The 21,095-nt window shown below is 37.3% G+C and overlaps 1 long non-coding RNA gene across 1 annotated transcript in view; it reads left to right on the top strand.

Moving 5' to 3' along the window:
• Positions 1 to 5,395: 5,395 nt before the first annotated feature.
• Positions 5,396 to 21,095, top strand: part of LOC139076794 (uncharacterized) — a 41,088-nt gene continuing 25,388 nt past the window's right edge. Inside the window, exons 1-2 of the long non-coding RNA XR_011528754.1 lie at positions 5,396 to 5,633; positions 10,123 to 10,209. This is a non-coding gene — a long non-coding RNA (uncharacterized lncRNA). The remainder of the gene's footprint in view (positions 5,634 to 10,122; positions 10,210 to 21,095) is intronic.

The following is a 21,095-nucleotide window of genomic DNA, read 5'->3' as shown; positions in this document are numbered from 1 at the left end:
TCTGTTTACTTAAATTGCTGTGAAGTGGCAAGAAGCTAGAAAAAAATGCATCAAGAGAAGAAGCCCATCAGTTAGAAGACTGGCAGAAAAAAATCAATGTGGCCTCAAGTTCCGAACTAAGGTAGAAGTCTGCCAAAGATCTGGACCTGTTGTGTGAAGCACATAGACAAATTTTATTAGTAACATTTATGAGTCACAAATAGCAGTGAATAGAAAAGCAAGAAACTAACCACAAGGTCAAATGTTATCACTGAAGACAAGTTCATAGCTATCCTGTCATACTAGAGAGGCAATGGGAAGTGACAGTGTGACATCATAAGAAGTACGTTATGTTGAGCTCAAGAAGAAAGCAAGATCAGTAGAAGATGTTATACAAATAGCAAACAGATCACAATAGAAGGAGAACTGCCGTTCTTGGCATTCAGGATTAGATTGTGCGTTTTGCTAGGCAATTTTATGGAATTAAATCCTCTGTTCCCAAATAGGGGCAGCGGGCAATTCAACAAAGATTTTCAGTAGTGCATTATGGAAGCAGAGAAGAAGGGACATCCAAGTGGTTAATTTGGCCAAATTGTTCAATATGTTTGGTGTCAGGTGCTCAGTTGCAGTCAGACTCCTGAAATTTACAGTTCATCCATATGAAGCATTTAGGAATTGGTTAAGAGCTCAGCTTGTTAAACATATTTTTTTGTCTATGGATTATTTTTTACTCTAAACCTGTTGGATCGTTGCATAAAGAAAGTAAGATTTTGCTTTAAGTAACGTGAACTCCATTCCTTCCACACCAATGTTGTGATGACTAAGACTTGCCACCTTTACTTAGTAATGTGGCCCACTCTTGAGACAAAAACTTCAATAGAAAAGATGAGGAAAACAATAAAAAACCAAAACTCATCAACACTCTTCAAATAAGTCGTCAATCTTTAATATGAATAAACAGAACAGTTCTCACAGTAATCAGATGGTTCTTGACTGTCGGGGCCTGATTAGCATTGCAAAGGATGGAGTAGAGAGAAGGGGTTTGTGCATGCAGGGAATAGAGTTCAGAGAGTCTGAGGAGAGGAAAGGATTATACTTAATAATGGATATATTTTTGAACCCCTTAGGAATGTTTTGTTGCCTTGTGACTGCAGAGCACTGTGAGATTTTGCTGTACTGTGTTTCCCTAGGGTCTTATCATTAGATGGTTACCTAATTAGCACACAGCATATTCTTGCCTATGTTCTATTTGCACTGCAGATGCTTTCATTTCATACATCATTCACAACCTGCAGCAATTACAAAGTGGTAAATGACCTTATGCGATAATTACACTAATAGATCTGTATTGTTTCATTTGGAGAAGACTGTGTGGAGAAATGAGGTGTCTGACATGTACAGAGAGTGGTTGCAATTATGTTCTTTCTTTAAATCGGAACATAAAGCAAGCAAAAAGATAACTTTTGATCATAAAAGTTGCATCATATACCCAATCTGATGAAATCCTTAAAATGAATATGAACTTGCTGCCAGTATCTCAAAGTTGTACTTTTATTTTGATTTATCAACTAGAACTGATATTTTAATAAGTCAGTAGTATCCTGGACTATTAAAATCCAGAAAAGAGAGAACGATTATTTTCCCCTAAACTTCTCAAATACCAGTCTTGCACTAATAGTTGTAAAAATCCAAGAATAAGCTATGATCCTAATCTTTAAAGTGGTTGCAATGCAAACCAGTAGCAATTTTCAAAGGAAATGTACACTCGTAAGAGATGAATGCCAGTGTAGAAGAAAACAGGCAAAAATAAATTGTCTGTGCTGGTTTCTTACCTCCCCTCCTTGCTTCCATACAATGAAGCATCTTAGGAAGTTGTATTGAGATGATTTCTAGAAAAGATTTGTGTCTTCTAAATACTAATTAGATACTCCAATATTTTTATAGTTAAGTATATACCTAGAATTTCTTTGTTAACTTGACTTTATATCATTGTCTTTTAAACTTTGTCCACAGAAATAATCTCTACCCATACTTTCTGGATCTATTGCTGTTGTGTGTGAAAACACTTACTCTATGATATATTAATTAAAATGGAGTTTTATCAACTAATTCAATTGAATAATTTTAGAAAAACTTCTATACAAACCTAATCTTCAGAAAATATAAACCATCTTTACTGATGAAATTCTCAAAGTATTGACTCATTCTCAATTTTACTTTGTACTGACCAGAAGCTTAAACGTGAGTGAAGCACCATAGTATCTTTTCTGTAGCTTAAGTAATTGTCAGTGGGTGAAACAAGAATTAAAATGATACATATGATAGAGTGAAGAAAACACTAGCTTTATAGTTAGAAAAGATGTGTTCTAGTGCTTGTATAGCTAATGTATAAGGGAATTTGAAATAATTAAACAAGAAAAGCTTTTAGCTATACTTGTAGTGATATTCCTCCAACAGTTTCATCATACTCATGATCGGCTCATTGGAAGTCTATGTTACTGGCTTAGCTCTCAACCTGGAAGTTACTTGTGCAACAGAGGCAAGAATGTAAGATTGATCGGAGATTAACAACAGCTCTTTGTGGTTGAAATAAAAGAGGAAAAGTGAAGAAGAAAGGTAGGTAAGAAAGCTGGAAAGGAAGGGAGGAAGGAAGGAAGGAAAGAAGGAAAAAAAGAGAAAAGAAATAAAAGATGGCCTTTTAAAATGTATGCATTACTTGTAAAGGCACTCATATTTCAGAATTGTAAAAATGTGAAAAAATAAATACATGATTTAAGGTATTAAAAATTACTTCCCTGGCTATAGCACACACACACTCTTGCCCTGCAAATATAAGCTCAGACAGTGGCTTCACTAATGGCATTGGACAGTCATTTAATTTATTTGAACTTACAGTTTCTTCACTTAAAGTCAGTTGGGAGTGTGGGGGATTGGAATTGGCCACCCCAAGATCTGTCTCTTTGGCATGAGGATTATTTTGGGCTAGTTACTTTTAAAAACTGCAGACGAGAGAAACTCTGGAAAGTAGAATTTACTTACCCTTTGTAAGAGACATTTACATTTGTAAAGGAAATCTCCATCTGTAAGAGCGTCTCCTTCTCTGTATCAGGAAGAAGGGAGGGATGACCTTATCTCTAGAAACTCTTATCATCGGGGAAGGCAAGGACTTCAATCAGCATAATAATCTTACTCTTGCTTACTGTGCTTGTCTGGGAATCTCCCACAACTGACTCCCCCAACCCCCAACAACCTCCTTTGTAGCTGAAGATGGTATTTAAGATGAGAACCTCTGCCATTTTGGCGAGTCACTCAGTTTTCCTGAGTCTCTATCATGTATACATGTTATAAAGCTTTGTTTAATTTTCTCCTGTTATTCTGTCTCATGTGAATTTAATTCATAGCCCAGCCAGAAGGACCTAGAGTGGGTAGAGGAAATGTCTTCCTCCCCTACATGGGTGAGGTGATAGACCACAATTTTATAACATGACTCGTAGCCTCAGACAAATGTTTTCATTCTTTATTCACAGGAGAGTAGATTTTCTTCCTTTTTGGAGCAAAATCTGGAACTCATAGAGGTAGAACACCAACAAATCTCAGGGACCACCAATCAAATATTTCATTTCTGTTAGCTAATGAGACTCCACATAGCTTTTGCTTGTTTTCTTTACCCCTCTTGTTTTGCTCCATCAGGTTTTCTGTTGCATTTTGAATGTGGTCACCACTAAGCTCAGGTTTGTTTTCAAGCTGCCTAGCAATTTTCTCTCCCCTTCTCCAGTAGCTCTTCTCACAGACATTTTCTTCGAGTCTTTCTCATTCAGTCACCCAGGGCTTTGGTGACTCTCACTCCTACAGGGTAGGTTTAAACTTTGCTTCTTTTGTAATCTCAGGGATTTTTTTAGATACTGTTTTGGTAACATCAAGAGACTCACTTTTTTTCCCCTGAACTAGTTGACATCTGATGAAATAAAAAATTGCATTATTTCCCTCTCTTCTCATTATCACTATTGTTATTTTATTTTATTTAAAAACCACCCATTGTTCTTCTCTGCTCAAAGCTTGGCATTCTAAACTCTGAGTAATATTTCAAACAGGATGAAATGAGGTAGTGGACCATACTGTGCCAAAATGAAATGCTTGCCCCTTCTAATCAGTGCAGTTAAATAAGACAGACTTTGTTGAACATCTTATAAAGCATTCCTAAGTACACATTTTACATGTAGCTGAGTGAGTAAACAATTGGAGCACTGTAAGTTGCTTCCCAGTATAAAGCTGAATAACACATTGAAACAACTTCAAGAACCACAATTCTCTTTTAGAGAACCAATGTGTTTTTCTTCATTAGAAAAGCCTCTTGTTATATTACGTTTTGGGAAACAGAATCTTAATTCAGACATTTTTCATTTGATATCACTTGCCCCTTTCCTTTGATGATCATAATTGAGTTAATTGGCTACAATAACTGAAACAGACTTCTATTAGCCTTGCTAATCATGAAATACTCATTTTGAAAGACATCCTACATTTATAATGGCAATTTTTCCCCTCTATGGTAGTCGGAGGGTGAAGGAGAGGGGTGAAGAAGAATGACTACTTAAAAGAAAATGAAAATAAAAGCAGTCTTGGTAAACTAGCTTATTGGTTACCCAGTGGGCTAGTTTCTGGTGCAGGAGGAAAACAGCACAGGAATGAGTAATAATTTATACGTGGGCTTTAAAGTCAGATGAATTCGTTCAATGTCCAGGCTGTCATCTATGAGATCTGTGATCTTCAGCAAGCTACTCAACTCTCTAAGCCTCAGATTCATCTTCTCTAAAGTGAGATTTACTAGTTCCTACTTCTCAAGATTGAGAACCTTAAGTATTATTTTAACACTTGCATAAGTCAGTGAACACTTAATAATAGTTATTCTTTGATATTGAGGCTGCTGCTATTGTAGTTGTATGGAACTTTAAATATATATAATCAAAAATGACAAGGACAGTTGGATTGCTTCAACCAAATCCAATTATCAGGCAGATGTTTCACTAAAAGAGTTAGCTAGAAGGAAATGCATTACTTCACATATTTATTTCTTTAATTAGCATCCTTTTTCTTAATTTTGATGACAAATTTTAAGGAACAAATGGTTTAGCCATACTTTTCTAGAAAAGATAGACGTATAAAGTGAAGCTTGAGCATTGGGAGAAAGAAGAACAATTCTTACATTGAAAGTTTATAAAAACTTTGATTTTGACAAAAATTTTACCTTCTTTTTCTAAAAAAAATTTCAGCTTGCTCACTTGAGAAAATAATCCCAGTTATTTTTTGGCTTATGTTGAAATGTCATGAGTAGAATAGAACAGCATAATTTTTCTCCCCTGGGGTTCAAAAGTTTATTCCTTCTGATACAACAATAAATCAACTGACAAAATGGAATTTCTTTGCAATACATATGCAACAAGTTAGGTTGCATGGATAAGTTGAGCTTCAGTTTAAATATAGAAATTCTGGAACATTTTATTATAAAGGAATAGTACTTGGAAGCTACTTAAAGAAGTAACTACATGAGTAAATATGAGAAGAAGATAATATGATTAACAGTAGTAGATCTTAAAAAGTGGTTTCTGCAGCTTTGGAAATATTTGCTCACCAAGACAAACAGCGATATATATTGGGTGAGTATAAAATAATACTGGTTTAATTAATTTTTCTAACACTGCTATTTCCTTAAAGTGGACAGGATGGTAGAAATTTCATAGGAATTAGCATAATTTTGTTTTATTTTCAATGCAAGTGGAGTTTTTGAATCTGAGAATCTATGCTCAGTGTCACTGCACCTTTATGTCATCACATGTTTGGAAAACCCCAGAACCAGATCTGTCTCTTTGAGAGACAAAAGCCAACTTTGTAGTTATAGACAAGACACAAACGTTAAGCCAGCTCATATTTTCCTATAGCTTCTCTTTCTAGTTAAGTCTGCAAACTAATTTGGATTAAACTAAAACAGACTTTTGCTCCAAGCATTTTGGAAGTTTAAAGAGTTTGGCTAATTTTGGTTGTCTTTTCAAAATATTTCTTATATGGCTTCATGTCTGCGTCCTGGAAGGGGACCAATATGTGCTTAAATCTTGTAAAAAGTTGCTCTTTTCTTCTGCCCAGGCTTCTGAAAGGCAGCAAATACATGGAAGTTCTGAGGATTTCTGTCTGCTTTTATCAAATGAGATGCTAGACAAAGTTCATTGCCACTAGAATTCAAAGTCAATGGAGAAGAAATGTAGAATATGCATTCTAAATATACTGTCATTTTTCTGATATTCTACAACTTAGTAGGTACTTATGTCATTTTTTAAGGAAAATAAGAAAAAATAGAAAAGCATGCTTCAAGTTCTTTGTCATCTTTGTTTCTCTCTCTGTCATATTCACTATAACTTTATTTATTGCCAGTTTAACCTGAAAGCAGGTTATTTTAATTTCTAGTTTAGATTCTGTGCTATCATTGGTACGTGGTACTACATAAGAAATCGACTCCTCTAAAAAATCTTTGCCACTGATGCCACATACAAATACCGTATGGACTAGCTCTCAGAGCCAAAGCAGGAAAAATCGCCAAAGGGTAAAAATAGTTCTTGATATGATGATATGCTGCTAAAAGCCACATGGTGTTTGGGTGCAGCATTTCACAGTCAAACAATCATAATTTCATGCCTAAAATGTGCATGTTATTTCAGGAAAATAAAAAATCTGAGCATTGCACATTTGCTACAGAATGACCAGTGAGTGTTGCTATAATGATTTGTTTTTCTTTTACAAATGAATATTTCTTGCTGAGCCTTTTCATGCCATATTGCCTGGGCAGCAATGGAAGTAAGGACAGGCTGAGGTGAGAGTAGGAGGGAGTATTGAGTATATCTGGTCTTTTATGCTAAATTCCTATAATTATACAAACTAGGTAGCATATAAAACAAGACTGTCTTCTTTTCTTTCTCCTCTGAAGTATTAGGTACTATAGTCTTCGTCTCAGAATAACTGAGCTTTGTGGGGCCTCTGCCTGATGATAAGGGGCAACTTTTCAGAAAGAAGGTCTATATTCTGACCCTAAAATTCCTAGAGTTCTCATGGTATCTTTAATAAATATTTACGGCAATAAAACTCTCCCTCCCTTAAAGTTGTAATGGATTTGAGAGAGTTCACTTGGTCTGAGGCATGGCCACTGCAATGTAGATACAAGAACACAGTGACAGTTCCACTAAAATGCTCATCATATTTTATTTAAGCTATAAGTTGCTTTATACTCAGGCTGCAGAGGAGGATAGTGAGGTACAAGTAGGAATTGACAGGGGGCAAAAATTGGAAGCAAAAGGGAAAATTACAGTGTGTTATGTTTTGTTAACAAAAATTGTTTACTCAAAAAGAAAAAGGAAGCCCCAAAGTTATTAAACAAAAGTTGAAAGTTTGTGGTAGTTAACAAACTAGAGAAATATTTAAAGGCCTGGAGACAGAAGAACCAGTTGAAAGGTCATTGTACTCACAATGATAGGTAATTAATCCAAGGGTCAAACCAGGGTAAATGGAAAAGAGTCTGATTCTTTACTGAAATAATAATTGTCAGCTTTATAGAAGGCTCACTGTGTACCAGGCACTTTAAGAAAATTAACTTCCTTAATTCTTTACAAAAATATTTATAGATATTATTACTACACCCATTTTACAGATGATGGAATTGAGGAAGAGAGAAGTTAAGATATCATAGGCAAACTTCTAGAACACTGGCCAGTTGGTAAGATGGATAGCTCTGAGAACAGTTGGGAATGGAAGCTGAAGGTGCAGAGACATAAGCTGTCCATATGAAGTCAACACGGAACTAGAGCTAGTGAAAAAAATTACTAAGTGTTAGATTAATAAAAGAAGACTATGTAAAAAGGACATTATAATAAAAACTGTTTAGTATAATTGAGTGATGTTACTCTGTACACTTGTCATCTACCTCAATTCAGTATTTTCTAGCCTGGCAACACCATATTTTAGAGCTGGAGAGGGTCTGAAAGCTCATCTAGTCCAGTAGAATTCGAGCTTTTTCTGAAAGAAACTCACCTGAAGGACAACACTCACATGGAGGGCACATCCTGAGATGAAGACACTGAGGGCCGAGCAGATTAGCTCAAGGCTAATTCACAGTTAATGAATAGTAGAATGAGGGCTCTGATTCAGCTGTTCTGATTCCCAGCCCAAATGAATGAACAGACGTGTGGTGAGAGATAAAAGGAGAAGACAACGTCTCCAAGACCATGCTTCTAAAATAGATACTCTGCATATTTATTGACTATGTGTTATGTCTCAAGTGTTGTTATGATGCATAGAACAGCTGCAATTCCAATCTTCATTTTTCCCATAACTAGCAAAGAAGAGAAGCTAAGCAGTTGCAATACGGTTGTAAATAGGGTGTTCTCAGACCATGAAAAACAGGTGCCAAATCAGGACTCACAGATTTGGCGAAGGTTTCTCAGATGGTCTTTGAAAAATGACTGAGTTGGTCAAAGGAAGAACTGAAGGAAGATGAATCCAGCCAGACGTGAAGAAGAGAGAGTATTATAGAGGGGAACAACTAAAGGAAGTATTGTTTGACTTGAATGCAGAGTATAAAGGGAAGTGGCAAAGGTGAGGCTGAAAGGCTAGGCAGGGGCCAGGTTGTTGAAGGGCTTTCCACACAGTATTAAGGAGTTTGAACTGTATGTCAAAGATCCTGGAGAGTTTTTAATGAGATATTGATATTTATCAGATTTAAATTATAGTGAGATCACCCAGTCTGCAGTGAGAATAGACTCATGACAAAGAAACCAAGGAAGGAGTGTGTGGCAATAATCCAAGTGAGAAGGAAGGTGTCTTGTCTTTTTGGAAAGCCGATGTGGATGGAGAGGAATGAATAGATTTGAGATGTTTAAGAAGCAAAATGGTAAGTACTGTATTGGTTAAGTATGGATGATGAGAAGGTTAAATATGGACAATGAGAAAGCAAGAGGTGAAAATCAAAGGCAATGCTACATGTTTTAGACTGAACTGTGTCTCCCAAAGTCCATATGTTGAAGCCCTAACCCCCAGTGTGATTGCATTTGGAGATAGGGACTTTAGGAAGTAATTAAGGTTAAATGATGTCATAAGGATGGGGCACTAATCCGATAGAACTGGTGCCCTTATAAGAAGAAGAGGGGGTATAAGGGTTCTCTCTCTCTCCATGCATGTCCGGAAGAAAGGCCATGTGAGGACACAGAGAGAAGGCAGCTGTCTACAAGCCAGGAAAATAACTCTCATAGGAACTGAATTGGCTGGCATCTTGATCTGGGATTTCTAGTCTCTAGAACAGTAAGAAGATAAATTTATTTTGTTTAAGCCATACAGTCTATGGTACTTTGTTATGGCAGCCCAAACTGATTAATATACCAAGCTTCACAGTTTGTCCCTTATATCAACCCTGATACATAATGGTGACACTTACCAATTTTGAAAACATGGAAAGGTGAATTGTAGCTGGGATTCTCAGAGAAGGAGCCTCCCAAGAAAGAGTTCAAGATTTAAGAAAAAAAACCCTGAAAAGGTAGTGTTGCAGAAGTCCAGAGAAGAGAACTTCAGGAAAGGAGTGGTCAACAGCGTCAAATGCAGTGAAAACGACAAGAAAATTAAGGACTAAACAGAGTTCATTGGTTTTATCCATTGGGAGCTTGGATGAGAAAGATTTAAATGGTGAGGCATATCTGTTGATGAATTGCAGGAATTCATTGTCGAGAGAATGAATTGTTGTCAAGAGAATGCCCCACTCTAACATCCTGTTGCAGGAGTATAACTCAATATTGGCTCTAGGCACTGTCTTTCTGGATTTACCACCATTGGAGCAGAGGCCATATTTCCCACTGGCTGCTCACAGCCAATGACTGAGCACAATGGGAGTATAATATAAGTCCATTCCTGAGAGACCTGACATTCCTGAACTGGGCAACTTTGGTTCGAGGTGACCCCATGGCCAAGCTGAAACTCTCCTGGATCTATGTTACAGTCTGAGACTCTTCTTAACCAATCTTCCCTGCATGATCTCTCCTTCAAGGGCCCATATCAGCATAATAGTCTGAAAACTTACCCCATTTTCTTATACTCCCTTTCCTTTCTCCTTTATAGGCATTTTCCCCAAGAAATCTCATCTTGTTCATTTAATCTTGTCTGCTCCTCTGAAAATGCAAACTGATACTGAGGAATCAACATGAGGTAAAAACTGGAGACATTATGATGCAAATGACATTTTCCAGAAGTGTGGCTACAAGGAATAAATGACAATTAAATGGGCAGAACAGGTTCTTTGGGAAATCAGAAACGGTAGAATCTAGAGGTCAGCAAGAAAGTAGCCTTAGAAAACAGACAACCCTTCTATTTTCACACAAAGAGGGAGATAATGGGGATAAAGATGCAGATGATTTTTCAGGTTTAGTGGAAGAATCTTGAGGCAAGCATCACTTTCTGGCTTCTTTGTATTCTATGAATTAGGAGATTTCTCCCTTGAGAGCAAAGGAGATGATTACGAGTTTGAGGAAGGAATTCTGAAATAGACACTGTGGTCCCTGCAATGCAGAGCATTAGAGAGAGAGCAAACTAAAGAAATATAGCAGGACTTCTGGGCAGATTCAAGGGCCAAGGTGAATTTAGTTGATTGCTTTTATCTTTTTAGATGAGCTCAGTAATTTTTCATAGCATGAGAGAAGGCTGAAAGTTTAATTTCAACTTCAATTTTCCTGTTTTCAGACAATGCTTCTGACTACGTGCATCCATGTTACTACCCTCTGCTGTTTGGGCAACTTGAACGAAAGTGTGTCTGAGAGTTTGAACTAAATTGGCAGTTGTTTCAAGATTGCTAAGTCTTTAAGGACCCTGAGAGAGAGTCTCTTTATCGTGCTAGAGAGACTCCTTGCTTTTAGTATGAATAATATTACCTGAGTTCAAGTTGTTGACTAATAAAGGCCAAAATGTTATGGAACCAAAGTGGTTTCACTTCCTGGTGAGTTAAAATCAGACTCTCCACCAGAAGTAGTTGTCACACAAAGCAGAGTTTATTTACAACAAATAGGAGTCCATGCAGAATCATTTCCAAAGTCATAGCTCTCCCCAAACACAAGACAGCAGGGACCTTTTATTTTGGAGGGAGAATGAATATTCAAAAGGGAGAGGTGGATGTTTGCTTGCACAGGCTCATTTGGGAAACAAGCTTCCACATACATTGCAGCTTCTGGTAATAAGGCCTAAACTCCTCCTAGAGTGGAGGTCTTAGCATTGAAAGTGAGGCAAAGGTCATCTGTTGGGCACTTTTAGGTCCATTGTGGTGGAGCTCCATCTGGTTCAAGGTGGTTGGTGATTGTGTATCTTAACATAACAGAAAAAACAATTTGGAGAAACAGTTAATTGCCTCTGACACCTCTCTTGAATTCCTTGGGGCAATTAGTCAGTGACAAAATTGCTAAAACAATAAAAAGACTATTCTTAATCTCTTCTCTCCTCTCCTTTACAAACCTTTCCTGAGGCATTTCATGTCTTCGTGATGCACCATTTAGTCTCCCTACTCAAAAAGAGTGGGAAACCCAAAGGGAACCCATAAGAGATGATATTTTATCTTATAGGGAGCCTGAAAATACATTGTCTTGCTTGCAATTATAATTTCATAACACATCACATTTGTAGTTTTGGACAAAGGAATAGAGAAGAGAAGCGAATGTTCAAAGCATCCTATAGCAAGGAAAAGCAATCGTTAACAAGAAACTGATGACAAGAATCAGAGATAATTATGAGTTTTCTTTCTTAGGACATAAATAAAGAGATAATATGATTAGCTGTGATATTGATGTTGTATATTGCTATACTGCATAGAGAGAAAGTGAATATCAGTTTCTTCATTGTATTTGTTAAATCCCATTGGTAAAATTGTTGATAGATTGGGTGTAAAGAGAGAATTTGAGTACAAATATATTTCTTACTGTTAATTATATGCATCATTTCCTGAAAATTCCAACATCTAAAGTCACAATAAAATATGAAAAACAAAGCCTTGACCTGATCTTACAATGAAAAAGAGAGCAGATGAGGTGCTCCAAAATGAAATAACATAGAAAATGATAGCAATTGGGAGATAAATCAATCCTAAACATGTTTATTACATTTCTGGAGGCATTAGGTACAAAGTATCCTGTATTAACGGAATTTTAATAACCACAAGTAATTTTTCTAAATTCATTTTTATCCTGCCTTCCTTCGTATGACAGACATTTTTTTGGTTGCTACTGTTAAAGAGAAAAACTACAGGTCCAAAATGGTGTCACTTGTGATAAAGCCCATGATATCAAACCTAGATTTAATGTCTAACTTAATTGCAGTTTCGACCTTTCCCAGGAAGGTAATCTTAATCAACCAGTCTGGAATTTTTTGATCAGTACCTAGGAAGTAATCAGTCACATGGGTCCTGTCCATCCTCCAAAAGGAAGAAGAGGCAAGTTGCATGATCAAACACTTGCAGGTCCCTTACCCTCAAAGAGAAGATGTCCTAGCCCAAAACAATCCTTTCTCTTCTTTTACTAATAATTTCCTTGCCCTACCTTCCTTCCTATAAAAACCATCCATTTTGTATAACTCCTCAGTCTCTCTGCTTGCTAGATGAGATGCTGTCCGAGTCATGAATCGCCTATAAAGCCAATTAGATCTTCGAATTTACTCGGTTGAATTTTATTTTTTAATACTACTGCATTCATGAAAGTCTTCTATAGACTGTAAGGGATTTAAAATAACACAAAGTTACACTTTCTTCTTTCGGGAAAATGCATATTTGTGAGAATTTAAGAACCATTATTGTGTATTATATGAGATCCTCCTTAAAATGCTAGAAAAAAATATATTATTATTCTTTTCACGAACAAAATATCTTCTTCATCCTGCCTTTCTTTGAAGATGAAGATTCTTTTACTATTTTCAACTTTTAACAGAAGAGGTACACACCTTTTTTTAATTTTTAATTTTAGCAAATTCTTGTCTAGTAACTGTACAAATATGGGAACCTGAAATTAGTCACAATTTCCCAGATTTGATTGAATTGTGTGTGTGTGTGTGTTTATAATATCAAGAAAATAAAAAGCTATGAGAGACATTTTAAAAAGAAATTTTCAACATAAAAAAGAAGTTTATCCTAATTATACAAATTATCAATATCTACAACACTTCACAAGTTACTGCTTGGAGATATTCATGTGTTAAAGGTTCCATAAGATTATCACGATTTTCTGAGTAATTTGAAAAAAAATTAAAGAAACACTTGATGTTTATTACAGTTTCTATGGGAAGCATATTTTACTTCTTTCTTTTTTTTTTTTTCCTGAGGAAGTTTAGCCCTGAGGTAACATCCGCACCCTTCTTCCCCTATTTTATATGTGGGATGCCTGCCACAGCATGGCTTGATAAGCAGTGTGTAGGTCCATGCCCGGGATCTGAACCGGTGAACCCCGGGCCGCCGAAGTGAAGCACACGAACTTAACTACTACGCCACCAGGCTGGGCCCCTATTTTACTACCTTCTTAATCAATAATCCATGTATTGGATTTAGGTTAACTTTTAACTAACTAGGGCATCATTTTCAAATTGTTTTGTTTAAATAGTTTATCCAGTAATTTTTAATCAATTTTTTATTTTTAAAAAAGAGAAAAATGTATTTAATATTATGCCACAATTTTTCAACTATATTTCTATATAGCAAATTGGTATCTAAAGTAAAAAGCTCAGTATTTTGCAAATAGACTTTTATAATAATAAGGAAGATATTTTACCTTAAATTCTCAAAAACAGTTATCTTGTAACTACCAACTTTTAAATTTTATGTTTAAAACCTACAGATTGATGGTGGTTTTGAATAGCAAGGAGAAAACTGAGAAGCTCATAAGCTAGCTTTTATATTCATCTCCTAAATTTATGTAACTTATTTAACTTTTATAGGCTTCATTTTGATTCCTGGGATCCTTGACACATCTAACGTTGTTTGTTATGAGTAGATGCAACATTTTTATATCTTCCTTTAATACACAAACTAATTCAGTTTACGGTCAAATTCCACACAATTATGAATAAATAGCACACAGGCAGTGTCTCAAACACATCACTATGTAGTTACAATGGAGGTCTCACCGTTGCATGCCTACGTGCTAAGGGAGTTTTTATATCCTTATTCTCTTTATAATGATTTTGCCATTAAGACAAAAACACAAAAGGGTTGACCCTGAGTAATGTGGTAATGTTTTCTGCAGTGATTTCTTGATACGTCTGTTTCTCCTTTGGACTCTAGCGCCCTGTGATTTTTATTTCCTTGCTAAAACAAATTTATTGGGACTTTGTTTTTTTTAAAACTCAGTCAAGCTTCATGAGGAAATAGCCTAAGAAATCATTCTCAATATTCAGATCCATACTATTTTTAAATCAGACTTGCGAGTGACAGGCAAGCCACTAGCAGGGACAGCCTCAGCAGAGGAGGAAGTGCCCCGGGCCCTCGCAGCTGAATGCCCCAGGCAATCTGTAAAGACAGAACTGCTCTCCGAACTGGGAATGCACCTCACTGGACAGATTGGCTCGTTGGGTTTTTTTTTTTTTGGTCTTTTTCTGTTTTTGAATCAAGATGGAGAAATCACTTTGCCATGACATTATAAAAAAAGAAGTCAGGCAGGACTTAACTCCTGAGGTGTATATTCTCTTCTCAGTATGTGCCTGTAACTCCCACTGACAGTGATGGCAGTTATGCAGATGCATGCAGAAGAAAATAGACTCTTTTTAACATTAAGCATCAGATTTGGGTCTCCCCAGGGAGCGTTGGTTACTGGAGTGGCTGTGACTGATGCATTCTCGCGGGATGTTTCAGCTATAAATCAATCCTGAATCATACTTTTCCTAGAGTTCTTTGCTCTTCTTCTGAATCCTAGTGTGTCACGCATGCACTGACGCTATTTCAGGCTGAGCCTAAATACATTTACCAAAATAAGATTCAAATAATTAAATGTGACTTTTATAATTGTTTTCCTCTGAAGATCCAGAGTCTAATCTGGCTCTGGTTAATCGTTTTAATTTGACTTATAATACTGTGTCAGTTTATTTAGTTGGAATTAGTTTTCTATTTCTCTCCTTTTTGTAAGCGCTGCCTGTTTACTTAACAATATTTGGCTTTGCCTAATGATATGTACAGAAGACAGTGCTAAGTGGAACATCAGCTGTTTACATCAGCTCTAACAATTAATGCATGTTAATTTTTAATTACACTGATTGTACTAGAGGCAGAATGTATGTTTCTTCACAGAACAGATGTACTAGTCAGCTTGGCTGGTGAACATGCATATCGATCAGATGTTGATGCTGCCAGCAATTCAGCAAAGTCTGCTAAGAGTGTCGGCTTCTAATGTACTTACAAGTTTACGGCTTAGAGTCCTGGTGGAGGCAATACAGCTCAATGCTATATCCTCTAATGTTTACAGATAATCACAATATGTCTGTTTTGTGGGTAGCATTCTACAGTGTATGATTAGGAGATTGAATAGGTATGAGGGGATCCGAAGGTGTCTTCACTTGGGGACTGCCTTCCCCATTCTTATTGTGAAGGAGTGTCTTCCAAAATTTAGTCTGCCATTAAGAAATTTTTTTAACCTCATGGTTCTTATGTTAATATTAGGTGCCTGACACACATAACCACTGTCACTACAGGGAGAAATTGAAAAGATAATATAGTCACTTGCAAAGAAATCTGTCTCTGTTGGTTACTATCACCAGAGCTAGATGGAAAACATATAGAAAATGCCAAGTAGTAAGACAGCAGACAGCCGACAGGCCTTCAGTCAATTGTCAATCAATTAAGATGCACTTATTGAATACTTCAATATGTTGAGCGTTTCACTAAGCACTATAATTTGCCTAGCCCTGAGGGACAGAAAATATCTCAAAGTCCTTTGTCCTTAGGGAACTCATACTCACGTTGGAGAAACAGTACTTCTATACAGAAAACAATTAAGGAACAGTTATATGCTGTAGTTGATAACCTGGACAGCCTTTTCATTGAAAAGTATGTAGGGAATGCTTTATGATAGAGTTGTACTAAAGTTGAATTGGAGTTGTTTATCTCCAAAATATAGTTTGAATATGTAGATATTAAGCAGTTGTTTCTTAGTTTTGCCCAATCTTCAATATTATTCTATAGATAAGAATATCACACTAAAGCATGTCTTCTTTTCTTTTAGTGTATTCTCAACTGTTGCTCTCTCAAACATTCTTAAAGAAATTCCTTGGGCCTCTTTTTACTTTTGGGTAGACAGTGACTGCCAAATGTAATCTTTTGGTCCACTGATTGGGCTTTGGGGTACAATTTTATGTGAGCCGAGGAAGGGAATGAAAAAGAAACTGATTGTAAAATTTATACGGAAATGCAAAAGACCAAAACATAGCCATGGCAATGTCAAAAAAGAACAGAGTTGAGGAACCTACTGTTGAATTTAAACAAATAGACAGCCATTTATTTCTCCAGCAAAAATGGGTTTATTCAGGATCAGGAAAGAGCTGCAACTCAGGGTCTGCCACCATGGCAAACCAGGTGCAAGTCTCCCAGTACCAAGGGAGGAGAAACTCTTTTATAGAGGGCAAGAGGAAGTTGGGAGGGCTATTGTAAATGAAGAGTTCCGGTGTAGCGGCTTTTCATTGGCTGAGTTGCGACAGTCTCTGATTGGCTGAGCTTCTTACCAGTCAAGAAGAGAGTTTCTTTCTTCTTCCTGTTGAGCTCTGCTATCATGTTGGGCATAAGAACTCCCCTTTTCGGCCTCCTGACTCCAAATTAATGAGATTTCAGTATATTAATTTGACCTTTCCCACTTTTGATTAAGATCTTTCTCTTAAAGCATTGCTGATCAAGAGTCAGATTTTTCTGGTTTATTGGCCTTTTGTCCCTCGACACCAAGAAGTACCTTCCTTGGAGTTATGTCCCATGTTGGAGGGAAAACATATTGAAGCCACATTTGAGTAATAAGGAGGGGTAGAAGGAAGAATTCTCAAGCATTTTCGTTTTTAAAGTGCATATATTATCAAGATCATAGGTACTGGAGATCATCTGAAACATTACGTCATCATCAAAAGTTTGGGGGACAAACTTCCAACAGGCCTGGTCCAGACATCTTGGGAAAGCTGTCTCATTAGATGTCGTCTGCTTCAATTCTGGGAAGTCTTTACTTTCAGGTCAGCAGATGATGCGCAGGTCCAGTAAGGGTTTGGTGCTTTCTTTAGGTGTGTCACATGAATCTAAAAATCTATTCCCTGGAGTTTTGTGGCACAAGGGTTAGTTAACAGTACCTGATAGGGGCCTCTCCATGAAGCCTGAAGAGAGTCCTTCTGGAGGTGTCTTTTCCAATAGATGAAGTCTTCAAGTTGTAAGGCGTGATGCCTAAGGTCTTTGTCTCCCTGGGGCACACTGTGAAAAGATCCCTCTACCAAAACATGATTACTTTTAATAAAAACAATTAGGCATCTGCAGTGTTGACATATATTTTATTTTATCAGCTGTGGGTCAAAAGAGGCAAGAGCCAAGTGCATTGGGCATCCTGGGACCACATCAAAGGGTGAGAGTTTTTGAGTTCCAAAGGGAGTTGATCTGAGATTTAGAAGGACCAATGGCAATGCTTTTGGCCAAATAGGTTGTATTTTGGACAAATAGGACAAGTGAAGGTGGTACTTTTTGCAGCCTTGTTAGTATTTTCCCTCTAATATTGATGCATGAATGTTATTTTGTCAGTAGAGCAATGGTTTAATGCATGTGCAGTGGTTAGGAGTGGGAATTTTAGAGTCTCTGGTAGCACTGGGTTTTTATTTGGTCTGAACCAGAGTTTTATTTTTTTATCAAAATAATACTTGTTAAATTTTTAACCTTGTTTTTCCTTTTCTGAATCCAATTTGGGGCTTCTCTAGCCCTTTTTTCTGAGTTATTATTTGGGGAAATATCCCTTTGGACCATGATAGAGGCTTGGCTGTTGTTGATTCCCTTAAGGGCTGCATTTCTTGTAGAAATGTCTAGAAGGTCTTTAGTTTCCAAAGAGTCAAGTTTAGAATGCCCAGCATCTTAATAGTAGCTAAAGAAGCAGGTAAAAATACAGCATCCAATAATTCCTGGACATAGGAATCATTTTTGATTTGATTTCCACTAGAAATAAGGAAGCCATGTTGCTTCCACAATATCCCAAAATCATAAGCTGCTCTGAAAGCATATCTACTATCAGTATAAATATTGACAATTTTGCCCTTGGCCAAAGTACAAGCCCGTGTAAGAGTGTATAATTCACCCTGTTTGGCCAAAGTAGCCATAGGTAAAGGTGCTGCCTCAACGCTATCAAAAAGAGTTGCAATATTTGCCATTGTCATCTTTTAAAGAAGAACTGACAAGTTGGTGTTACCAAAGGGAGTTTCCTTTTGGAGATCATCACGAGGAGTTAGGAGGCGATCCATCAATGTTAAGCAGTGGTGAGGGATTTTGTTGGTAATGGAGAAATGAAGAGCAGCAGGGTTAAAGTTATTACAACATAAAAGAGTTATGTGAAGAGAAGTTAACAAAAGCATTTCATAGATCAGGCAGCTGACTGAAAAATGTGGAGTGTGATGAGAATTCAGGAGGGTTTCTACTGCATGAGGTACAAAATGGTTAAAGGGGATCTCACAATAATTTTCTAAGTAACTTAACCAAAAGGGCAGTGGCAGTAATGGCTGTAAGGCAGGTATGCCCATGCCACAGGGTTCTGTTGTTCACTATGATACCCTACGGGTTCTTGGTGGTCCCGGTGTATTTGGGTGAGTACTTCAAGGGTATTCCCTTCGTTTTTGTGTGCAGAAAGGAAAAAGGGACTCTGATAATTGGGATGCCCAAGAGCAGGTGGGTTCATCAAACTTTCCTTTTAGGCCTTAAAGGCTATGTCATCCAGCTCTTCCCATAAAATTGGATCAGGGTTATTGTTCTTTAATAAAACATATAGAGGTTTGGCCATAAGAGAGACATTGGAAGCGTATTTCAGTAACGACAAACTAGCCCAAGGAAACCTCACAGTCAGCCCTTAGTTTTGGGTTTTAGGAAACTTAGAACACCATGATATCTGTCTGGATCTAAGTGTAGCCCTTGTACTGATATCAGACACCCTAAACACTGAAACTGGGTTTGGGCAAACTGCAATTTCTCTTTGGTGAACTTACGTTCTTTGGAAGCTAAAAGCTTTAGCAAGTAGATACTGTCTTCCTGGGAGGAGGCTTGGGAAGGAGAGAAAAGAAGCAAATCATCCACATACTGCAACAAAGTAGAGCCTCTAGGGAACTTTATATTATCTAGACCAGCCTTCAGGTTTTGAGAAAAATAAGGACTCAGTAAAAATCTGAGTCACTACTGTCCCGGTGAGTTCTTTTCTTCCCGAGTGAAGGCTAAAAGGTATTGACTAGCTTCATCAACTGGAATGCTAAAGAATGCATGGCATAAATCAATTTAAAGTAAGGAATTTTCTTCCAGTGGGAATGGATGTTAGTAGCATATGAGGGTTGGAAACAACAGGGTGTTGAGGGATAACAATGTTGTTTATTGCTCAGAGGTCCTGGACAAAGTTTTACCCTCAGCCCTTGGTTTTTCTCACAGGTAAAATAAGAGTATTACAGGGATGAGTACAAGGGATAAGGAGACCTTGAGCCTCGCAATCTTCTTTTATGGTCTTTATACCTTGAAGGGCTTCTTTACTTATAGAATATTGATTAATTCTAGGGAGAGATTTTGAGGGATGTTTTTGAACCCTGATGAAGGTGTGCTATGAATTTTATCAATATCAGTTGAAGATTTTGCCCATAAGGAGGGTGATAGCTGAGGCAATAGGGACGAATGACCAGTGTTTCCAGAATCAGCTCTAGTACCATCAGAGACAGAGCAAATAAGAGATGTCAAAGGGTCATTTAATTCACCTGGTTGACTGTTTTGATGGCTACTGTCAAGTTGTAGAATTATTTCTCCCCTTTGGAAGAAAGAAATCCAGGCATGATACTTTTCTAAGAAGTCTTGGATGAATAGATGGATGGGGTGAAAAAACTAAGGAGAAGAGGGTGTGTATCTCTCAAAGGGCCCAAACAAAAGTGGATAAGTTCAGAAACAGGAACCTTTTGAGATTTGTTAGAGATCTCCGCGATTTGAACTGTTGTAGTACTTGGAGGCAGAGTCCGCTTTATGTAGTGGGGTTGGGCACTGAGATTGTGGCTCTGGTGTTAATTAAAACAGAAAGAGATTCATCTCCAATCTGGAGAAATGTTTCTCCGAGCCAATGAAGAGGGAGGTTTGGGAAGAGCCCCTGTAGTTTCCTTCAAGCCCCATCATTGAGAATTTGGAGGACGTTGGAAAGCCTGCATAGAGGGCTTAAGGAGCTCGAAGGGCTTAAATCTGTAACAATCTCTTTTTCAATGTCCTGGATCTTTGCAATAATAAGAGAAGCTAGGAGGTTTTTGGTTTTCTTTAGGGGCCTTCATTTGCTGGAGTTGAAGATTCGGAATTTTAGTGATCTTTCTTTTAGGTGACTCGCCTAGAGTGTGAGAGAACTAGTTTGCCAGATCCACTAAATCTGGAGTGGACATAGTTTCCCATTCCACACTGGTCCTTTTTACTAAGAGGGAAAAATCCTGGTTTAGCCCATTAATAAACACAGAGTTAAAAGGTACCCCGGTGGAATCAACATCTGAAGGAAACCAGAGTTTTCTTAAAAGCAATCTTAAGTTGATTTTAATAGTCATGAACAGGCTCACCAGGGTTTTGTGCACGAGCCTGAATTTTGTTCCAATCAGCAGACTTTTTGAAAGCCACAGGAATTGTCTAATTAAGTCATCTAGTGATTTCCCAAGCCTGATTATAAAACAAGTCAGTGGGTTGGTGTCCAGGTTGTAATTCTAGAGACCTTTCAGGATTTTCCTAATTAGCAGTTTTCATCCAAAGCTGGGCCTGGCCTTCACCAACAAGCATGTGAACTAGCTGATATAAGTTAGAGGAACTAGGTTGATAAGTTTGAATGCCTATATTAAATTCCTCAGCAAATCTATAAGGATCTTCA

This window comes from Equus przewalskii, chromosome 17 (genome assembly GCF_037783145.1).
Source record: "Equus przewalskii isolate Varuska chromosome 17, EquPr2, whole genome shotgun sequence".
NCBI lineage: Eukaryota > Metazoa > Chordata > Mammalia > Perissodactyla > Equidae > Equus > Equus przewalskii.
This window is presented reverse-complemented; position numbering and strand designations above follow the sequence as displayed.